Source organism: Physcomitrium patens, chromosome 2 (genome assembly GCF_059467195.1).
Source record: "Physcomitrium patens ecotype Gransden chromosome 2, ASM5946719v1, whole genome shotgun sequence".
Lineage (NCBI taxonomy): Eukaryota > Viridiplantae > Streptophyta > Bryopsida > Funariales > Funariaceae > Physcomitrium > Physcomitrium patens.
The window spans coordinates 16,986,688-16,996,411 of NC_143411.1; positions in this window are offsets into that span (position 1 = coordinate 16,986,688).

The window sequence follows — 9,724 nt, forward strand, 5'->3', positions numbered from 1 at the left end:
TACTTGATGGATTTTCATTGACTCCAGTAGATGTAAATGATATGCAATTGGATTGATTTGTGTAGAAATAAAAAATGGTCCAAGCCTTCTATAGTCCAACTTGTCACAAAGACGAGTGGTCTTGATATTGGGACAAAGTAATCATACCTTATTATCCATGTGGAATGATGGTTGTTCCTTTTGATAGACATCCACATTGACCTTTTGTTGTTCTTGAGCTTCTTTTAACTACGCCTTCATCGTTGGATGTAGCTCTGATAAATGTATTGCCAAATCTTTTGCATCATGATTATCAACTTTTTAAAAGTCAAAAGTATCAAGTCGTGGATAATAACCATAATTGGTAAAGAAAGATGTTTATTTTTTAGAAGAATGTACTGTGTTATTATAAGCAAACTCTGCCAATGGCAAAAGAGTTATCCAATCATCTTCTTGATAGTTAATGGTATATCTTAAATATTGCTCCAAAACTTGATTAACACGCTCCGTTTGTCCATCAATTTGAGGATGGAATGCCGAAGAGAGTTTTATATCCACTTTTAGAATCTTGAAAAGAGTCCGCCAAAATCTTGATACAAATTGTATTTCCCTATCTGATATAATATCCTTGGATAATCCATGATAACAATAGATATTATCAAGAAAGAGCTTAGCTGTTTCTTCACATGTGATAGATTATTTACATAGTACAAAATGTGCCATCTTTGTAAAACGATCTATTATCACGAATATATAGTCATAAGAACCTGAGATTGAAAGATCTATGATGAAATCCATAGAAATAGAAGACCATGGTCGTTCTGGAATGGGTAATAGTTGAAGAAGTCTGTAAGGTCGATGACGAGGAGTTTTTGATCTTAAGCAAACATCATAAGATTGTACAAAATCTTTGACTGCTTTCCATATTTGTGGCCACCAAAAGTCTTTGGATATTAGTTCCAAAGTTTTATTGTATCCAAAATGTCATGTTGCTGGAAAGTCATGACAAGCTTGAAGAACACGTAATCGAGCTTCACCTTCTGAAACATATAGGCGTCCCTCAAAATATAGTAGATTCTTCTTAAATTCAAACTTGGAAGTATCATGAGACTTTGAAGGATTTTCCTTAATATCACGAATAAGGGGATCAGAAGACATTCTTAACTGAACTTGCTTAATGAAAGTTGAATCAATAGTTAGTGTTGATTTCATTGCTCAAAGATGAAGATGCTCTAGCTTCAAGTGAATTGTCAGTTGTTGATCGAAAGCAGCATCTCCTTTCTTCAGTACAAGGTAAGATCGTTTAGAGAGTGCAATTGATAAACCTTGTTGTTTTTTTGGTCGATAAGTGATCTTGAATTCGAAACTTGACAAAGACATACTCCAATGGGCTTGGTGATGATTCAAAACATGCATTGATATAAAATATTCAAGGTTCTTGTGATCTGTATACATTGTGATTGGACTAGAAGCACCTTCTAGATAATGGTGCCATTCTTGAAACGAATCCATGATTGCAAGAAGTTCTTTATCGTGGATCTTGTAATTGATCTCGGTTGCTGAAAATTTTCTAGAATGAAAAGCTATTGGATGAAGTTTATCATATGTTCCCATTTGTGACAATATGGCACTCAAAGCAAAGTTTGATGCATCTGTTTCCATAAAAAAGGGCTTAGAAAAATTGACGCGATACAAGATTGGTGCAAAAACAAAGGTTGTCTTCAAAGCTTCAAATGCTACATCTGCTTCTTGATTCCATTGAAGTTTGTCTTTGCAAGTCAAACGTGTAAGTGGAGATACAACTTGAGAGAAGTCTTTGATGAAAATCCGATAGTAATTGATAAATCCCAAAAAGTATTGGACATCTCTTATCGTTTTTGGGATCTTCCAATCCATAATAGTTTGAATTTTCTTAGGATCTATCATAAGTCCATCATTTGAAATGATGTATCCTAAAAAATCGACTTGAGTAGTAAAAAATACACACTTTTCTATGTTAGCATAGAGTCCCGCATCTCTTAGATTTTTTAATACATGACGAACATGAAGTTCATATTTTTCTATATTCTTAGAATAGATTAAGATGTCATCTAGGTAACAGACAACAAAATCATCTAAAAACTCTCAAAAGACATCATTCATTAGATGTTGGAATGCTGCTGGTGCATTTGTAAGTCCAAAAGGCATGACGTTGTATTCAAAATGTCCATACCTTGTTGGAAACACAGTCTTCCATTCATCTCATTCTTTGATGCATACTAGATTGAATGCTCCTTATAGATCTATTTTTGTCTAGATCTTAGTTTAATTCAACTGATCAAGGAGTTCCAATATCAAAGGTAGCGGGTACTTGTTATTGATAGTGATTTTGTTGAGTCTTCAATAATCGACATTTATCTACAATAATCCATCTTTTTTCTTCAGAAATAAAATTGGAGCTCTTGCTAGAGATTTGGAATGGCATATGAAGTTCTTGGCCAAATTTTCTTTAATATACTTCTTGAGTTCAACCAATTCATTTCAAAATAAATTGTAGATTGGTCTAAATGGCAATTGTGCTCTTTCTTGAAAGTTAATTGAGTAGTCATAGGAACAATATTCCGGAAGAGTATCTGCATTCTTCTTCTCAAATACATCTTTAAAATCTTGATATTGGCTTGAAATGTGACTTGAAGTCTTTCCACCAATAGAAATACATGTGGCATAAATGACACAAGGTGATTCTTCTTTTGCAGCATGGAAGAAAGCTCTTGTACCTACAATTATAGGTTTAATTATACTAGACTTTTTATTTTCTACTTGGTTAACTACACTCTTAGTTATACTTTCAAAAGATTTACGACTACGAGAAGTCTAATCTATTTTAGGATTATATTTTTTTGGCCATGATAGACCTAAAATAATTGGATTAGAAGGAAATCTAATGATATGAAATAGTATAAAACATTTATGACCATTAGTTGTTATTTCTATAGGAAGGGTTTCATGAGTAACATCTCCTGAAGACAACGGATGACCATCTATGACTTCTACATGAACATGTTCAGTTTTCTTTACTAAAAATATATTATGTCTTTTAGCAAATTTTTCATCTAAGAAACATGCTAAGGCTCCTGAATCTAGCAAGGGAGAGGCTTTAAGATATTTAGGTCTTAGAATAATATTTATGGTAAAACATGGAGAGGGTTCTGAAGAGAGAATAGGACCTTCTCTAGGCATTGTACAAGGTTTCAACCGCATAGTCTCTAGTATAGCTGGATTAATTCGTTTTTTAGCACGCTATCTTCTTTGATCGCCGTACTCCTCATTGTATGGTTGCGTCATTTTTTTGGACAATGTTGAGTAGTGTGCTTAGGTTTTCCTCAATATAAGCACAATCCTTCTTGATGAAAATGAGTCTTTTCTTGCTTATTAAGAGATTTGAAATTTATCACATCAATTTGCATATCCTCTACTTTCAAATGTATGTATTGAAGAGATGTTGATATTGCCATTGATTCATAGTAATGTTGAGGTCTTCTTATACAGTCCTGAGATCGAAATTCAAAAAAGTGATTGTGACACTTTACAGCAAAGTCAATTGCTTGACTCAATGGTTGAGGATCAAGTAAGTTGAGCATTAATTTTTTTACCTTATATTGTAATTTGTAGAGAAATTGGCTTATAAGTACAATATCATCTCACTTGAAGGAGTTATAAGTTTTCAAAATTGTGAAGCATACAATGTTACTGATGGATTGCCTTGTCGCAAAATACAGATCTTATTGGTTGCAACACGAATTACATCATGTTTTCTATACATGGTTCAAAACTCCTCCAAAAAAGCCTCTAGATTATCCTATATTGGATCTCGTTGTTCAAGAAAAGCTGAAATCCATGATAATGCTGAACCTGAAAAAAGCGTACCAATAAATCTAACTTACGATCTTGGAGTTGAATAGCTTTGAGGTTGAAGTTCAATCACAAGTTGTACTTGATTGATGAATCCTCAAAACTTTGATCTGGTACCATCAAACTTATCGAGTAAAGTAATTCTTAGTTCTCTAATACTGAAAGGATGTTCCACTATTGGAGAAAGGGCATGATTTGGTACACATGTTGAAGCAGCTCCAATCATTTCTATATCTTCACTTCCTGCCAATCTTGTTGCTCATTGTAGTGGTAAATTGAGGTGATGTATTACAAGCACTAACTCCCTGAATTGCTCTTGCATTTGTGCCATTGCACTCTTCATTTCAAGAAGTTCTACCATGATAACACTTAAAAAAGAGAAGATGTCTAATATCGCTCAAGACAAATACAAGAGAAGACTTGAGAATAAAGAAAATACTAAGGACAATATCAGTTTAGAAGAGGGTAATCTACAACTTTTAATATGCTTATGTCTTATCAAGAGAAAAGAGTAATCCATTCTTAATCAAGATTAGACAAAGCTCTGTTATTATAAGTACAAGGATAAAAACATGATAAACACAAGTAAATAAGTGAGACTTTTTTCAGAGAAAGATGACAAAATAGAAATAACTTGATATGTATATTAAGAAAGAAACCGGAATAGCTATTGCCAAAAGCCAAGAAAACTAGAGACCCTTGAAACTAGACTTGAAGCAAAAAAAGAGTTGACAAGAGTGAAGAAGGCTTCACTCTTGTCTCTATGTATACTATCTAACTAGGGGCTATGTGGCAACGTTCTATAGGACCTCTAATATATGTTGACTTTGTAAGACACATGCCTTGACTTACAAAGTAAGTTTTTTTTACATGTGGGCCACATAGTTAGCTTGGTCTTCAAGCTAACAACATGTGTAGCACATGGCCAACTTTTTAACTACATTTTTAATCCAAAGAATCAATTAAAGACACCTATAAAGTCAAAGCAGCATCTATGAAGCTTTTAGGAAGCTTTCGTAGTAAATATTATAGAATTAACTTACTTTTATCTACTTTTACCTACTTCTACCTATTTATATATGTAATTGATGGCTTACATGCATATGTCCGTGAGACGGGATGATAAAGCTACAAAATGTGATATTAAAGGAATACAAAAATATATTTTTGAATTAGAAAAGAATAATTTTACAACCAAAAGCTTAAATCTTTCTTTTCTATTATTGACAATTATAATAGAAGCTACATCTATAGTACCAACTTTGATTGTTTGAGGCATGTTGTAATTTAGAGAAAATGGTTGTGATGCAAAACATCCTTGTTAACATCTTCTTTATCTGATTATGTCTACCTTGATCATGAAGTTGTAGAAGATTAGAATTTTTTTTCAACATAAGCTTTGCACTTTGAACCCTTCTCAATAATAGTTACAATAATTGAATCCTCTTTCTTGTCATTCGACTTGCCACAATCCTCTTCTTTTTTGTGTTCAAATATTTATGTTGACTTAATTATTCTTATCCATATTAGACCTATTTAATTGGCTACATTGTTGTTGGCTACTAATCATCAAGTTATCATAGAAGAACTCTTATAAAACAATTGAAAAACCAAATAGAGCTCACCAATCATTGTCCAAGCTTATTGGATAGAATAATTAAATTATTCTTTTATAAAGTAAAATCACATTTGATGATATAGAAGAATTTGAATAAAACTTTATTAAACAAAATCATACTATGATACTTTAGACAAATTCATGAGCAATTTTTTGATTAAAATGCTTCCTCAAATAAATCTTTGTAGTTGCAAAATTTAAGTTCTTAACAAAAAGAGATTGGACCTTACTAACATTTTCATCTTTAATATGAGCTGTCACTTTGGTTCTATCAAGGCCCTGCAAATTGAGAAGTTAAATTATGTTAAGTATTGATGAAAATAATGAAGCAATTTTTTTGATGAAAATAATGATGATTGAAAAATCCAACCAATAAAAAGGTCAATTTATTTCCATGGTTTATTTCATTGATTTATATCACTCTCTCTTGATGTATTTTATATAATAGATATTTATATCAATATCTCTAAACTTATCAAAACTATAAAATTTTGAATGATTTAATATCTTTATAGATTTTTCATTGCAATAAATTTAAAAGAAATTTTTAAAAGAAAAAATGCTTCAATTTATAATTTTTAAGTTTAAAATCATAAAAAATAGCTAAAAAATAAATAAAAAATATCTTGATGGTCAAAGTTACTAAAAGAGTTTACAATCTAATAGCAATGACTTATTGCTTGCAAATTGTTAAACACATTATGGTATAAAATAATAAGATAGAAATACAAGTTTTGTTAAATATTAATGTTTCTTATAAAAATTATATTATAGCTATTAAAGTAAGCATGAATAATTTTATCTCTTTGACATTAATGTTTTTATATTTATTTGCTCTTTTGAAATCTTTTGCTTTTAAATGTACTACTATGATTAAATATGATATTTTATTTACTCAAAAAGATAAATTTTATAATACAAGTCTTCTTTAAACTGAAAAGATATTAATTTCATGCAATTAAAAATAACTCTGTAATTTAAAGAAATTATTAGTATTACTATAAAATCTTTTTTTAATTTAAAATTTATAAAATTTAACATTCTTAGCTTTGAATTATATGGTCTTAATAATTCTAAGAACATAGGTAATCTTCTTGAATGTATTATTATATTTTTTAATTATCTAAAATTATTATTTCTTAGGAAAAAAAATAATTATTGATGGATTGGCCAAATGGAAGTTTAATTTATTTCATTCTTATATTTTAACTATTGAGAATTTAAATCAAATAATTTGTATAAGATAATTTATTCAAATAAGGGAATAAAATAATAAGAATTTATATATCTTTATTAACTTGGCTACTTAAAGTAACATGAATTTTAAATCTAATTTCTATGTACTAATATTTGTTTATTTATATAATATAATTTTTTACATAATATTTGGTTATGTTTCAATCATACAAAGAAAAAAAAAGAATATAATGCTTTTATTATAATATCAAGAGAATGTTAAATAGACCCAAGTTTTTACTAAATCAATCCACCTATCTTAACTATTATAAAAAGAATAAGGATATCTTGATTCAATTCCTCATTATTTGATCTATAACCAATAAAAACCAACTACATTCATCATAATTACCATATGTTTCATCAAAGGTGGATCTATTTGGTAAATATATGAGTCTATTTAATACTCCCTTAATATTAACTATTATCTATTTTAGTGGATATTTTTGGTGCTTGCAATAGAGTAGAGTATTAAATAAAAAAATATAAGACAAAAGTGCATATCATGGTAGATTATAAGCTTCTAACTTAAAAGCATTTTAAGAGACTTATATAATATATAATATTCCTATTTTAGATGGATTTTATGTTTCATATAGATAATCATTAAAATAGATACAACAACTATGTTTAAAAACCTTAAAGATTATAAATATCAAATTTAAGTATGTTTATTTTAAATATTTTAAAACAAATATTATATTAAAATATCACAAATTATTCTACTTATTATTCATATGTCTAAATAGAGTATTTAAAAAAAGAAAAAGGATGCAATGTATTTTTTGCTAGTTTTATTCAATATAAATTAATAAAGAATGAAGAATATATTAAAAAATAAATAGATAAGCATTTTTTTCTAAAGTATAAAAGATAAATTTATTTTTGATAAAATTTTATTAAACTTGTAGAAATAAAGCAATATGATCCATACCGTTGATAAAGAAAATTTATATTACATTATTAAATATTTGGATTTAAGAAATATATATTATTACTAGGAAAACTCTACATATATTTTTATACTGGTTATATTTAAGTGATGTTAACTTAAAGATAGATATATTATAAAACAATTATTTGAAAAGCCAAAATTTTAATTTAAATAAATAAAATTAATTTAATGCATATTATTAAATTGATATTATAATTATTTTTAAATTTAAAAAATACTTATTTAGAATTTATAAAAGAATTCAAAATACAATTTATTAAAATCTAAAGCAATATATCTATCTTACTTGTATACTTTTAAAGTCTTATCTAATTAAGATTATTTTTGATTTAGAATAATTATTCCAAAAACTATTAAAAAGTTAAAATCATAAGAAATAGTCTAAAAGGTAGCTAAAAAAAAGTCTTTTGCTAGGATGAAATATCAAAAAATATTTACTAAATCTATTAGCTACTAATTGAAGATGACTAATTGTCACTGATACAGAAATACAGACTCAAGATCTAACAAGAAGTTCAGGAAGAACTTACAAGAACTAGATTAATCAGATGAGAACAACACCAGAGAGGTGAGCTAGAGCTCCAAGAGATGTGTTGTCGAGACTGAAGAACTCTTCAGCCTCGATTCCAATATATACTTCTATTTAGGAAGCTTCTCCAGCAACTTCTACCAACTAGGAAGCTTCTAGAAGGTTCTAGAGACTTGCTTCTAGAAGATTCTAGAAACTTATCTCTAGAAGGTTCTAAGGACTATATCTCTAATATCTTCTACCAACTAAGAAGCTTCTAGAAGGTTCTAGAGACTTGCTTCTAGAAGGTTCTAGAAACTTGCTTCTAGAAGGTTCTAGAAACTTACTTCTAGAAGGTTCTAGAAACTTGTCTCTAGAAGGTTCTAAGGATTATGTTCCTAACATCACCTCCTCCTTAAGCTTCGAGGTCTCTGAGAAGCAATGTTGTTTGATCAGTTCCAACGCAAGAAAGTGAAGATCTGTCGCATAATGTCTGCTATGAACTCCAACTGTTGTTCGCGAGGCAAGTGGTTCATCGGCCCTTGAAGCCAACGGTAGTGGCCCACTCCTTCAACTTCTGACTAAGTATGAACTTCCGTGTCCTCATTGAGAAATTATCTTGCAAATATGCCTTCTGGCTGGCTATTGTAAGTAAGCTCGGATTCAAATACAATCACCAATGATTGGTTACTCGGTATCCTCCGTCGTTGTCATAGTGTAGGTGGTTTTTCATCTCGGGGTCGCCTTCGTGAGCTAGTCGGTTGAGGTAATCTGACTGACATAGTATCTATCTCTTGGCTATCCATATCAAAAGACCAAACTATGGCTACTGAAAAAATTCTATTTTATCTTGGAAAAAATAACTACGTCAACTACGAATTTTGATGGTGCTCTCCCCCTTTCTTATATTCTTGGGTGAGCAAGCTTCAAAAGGAAGCTATCGTCGAACCAGCTTAGGTTTATGAGGATGTTGTTGATGAAACTCCTGTACCTTTTGTGGCGTATTGGCGAGATTTTCAGCTGGCTCTTACGTTCGCTCATTAATATCGTAGCCGCACCAATGAACAAGATACTCCAACTTGTCCCACCTTTGCCGTGAATCCAGTACCTTTTCAACCTCGTATTCCTCCTGGTTCTCGATCTCAATACTAGATGGCGGACATTGTACTCTTCCAAGAAAAGACGACTCTCGATAAGGCTCTAACAGAGAAACATGAAAGACTGGATGTACCTTCATAAAAGCCGGTAATTCCGGATGGTACGCCACTGGATTGATTTGCTTCTGGATGATAAATGGTCCCAATTTTTGATAGTCCAACTTATCACATAGTCGCTTGGTCTTGATATTTTGTCGAAGAAGCCACGCTTTATCTCCAATTTTGAAAGTAAGTGCTTGATTCCGAAATCTATCTGCAGATGCCTTATAGGATTCTTGAGCGGATTGTAATTGAAGCTTCAACGTATTTTGAAGCTCTGATAGTTGTTTTGCAAATCCTTTAGCTGCAGGATTGTTATTTGTTGACGGACTCAATAAATC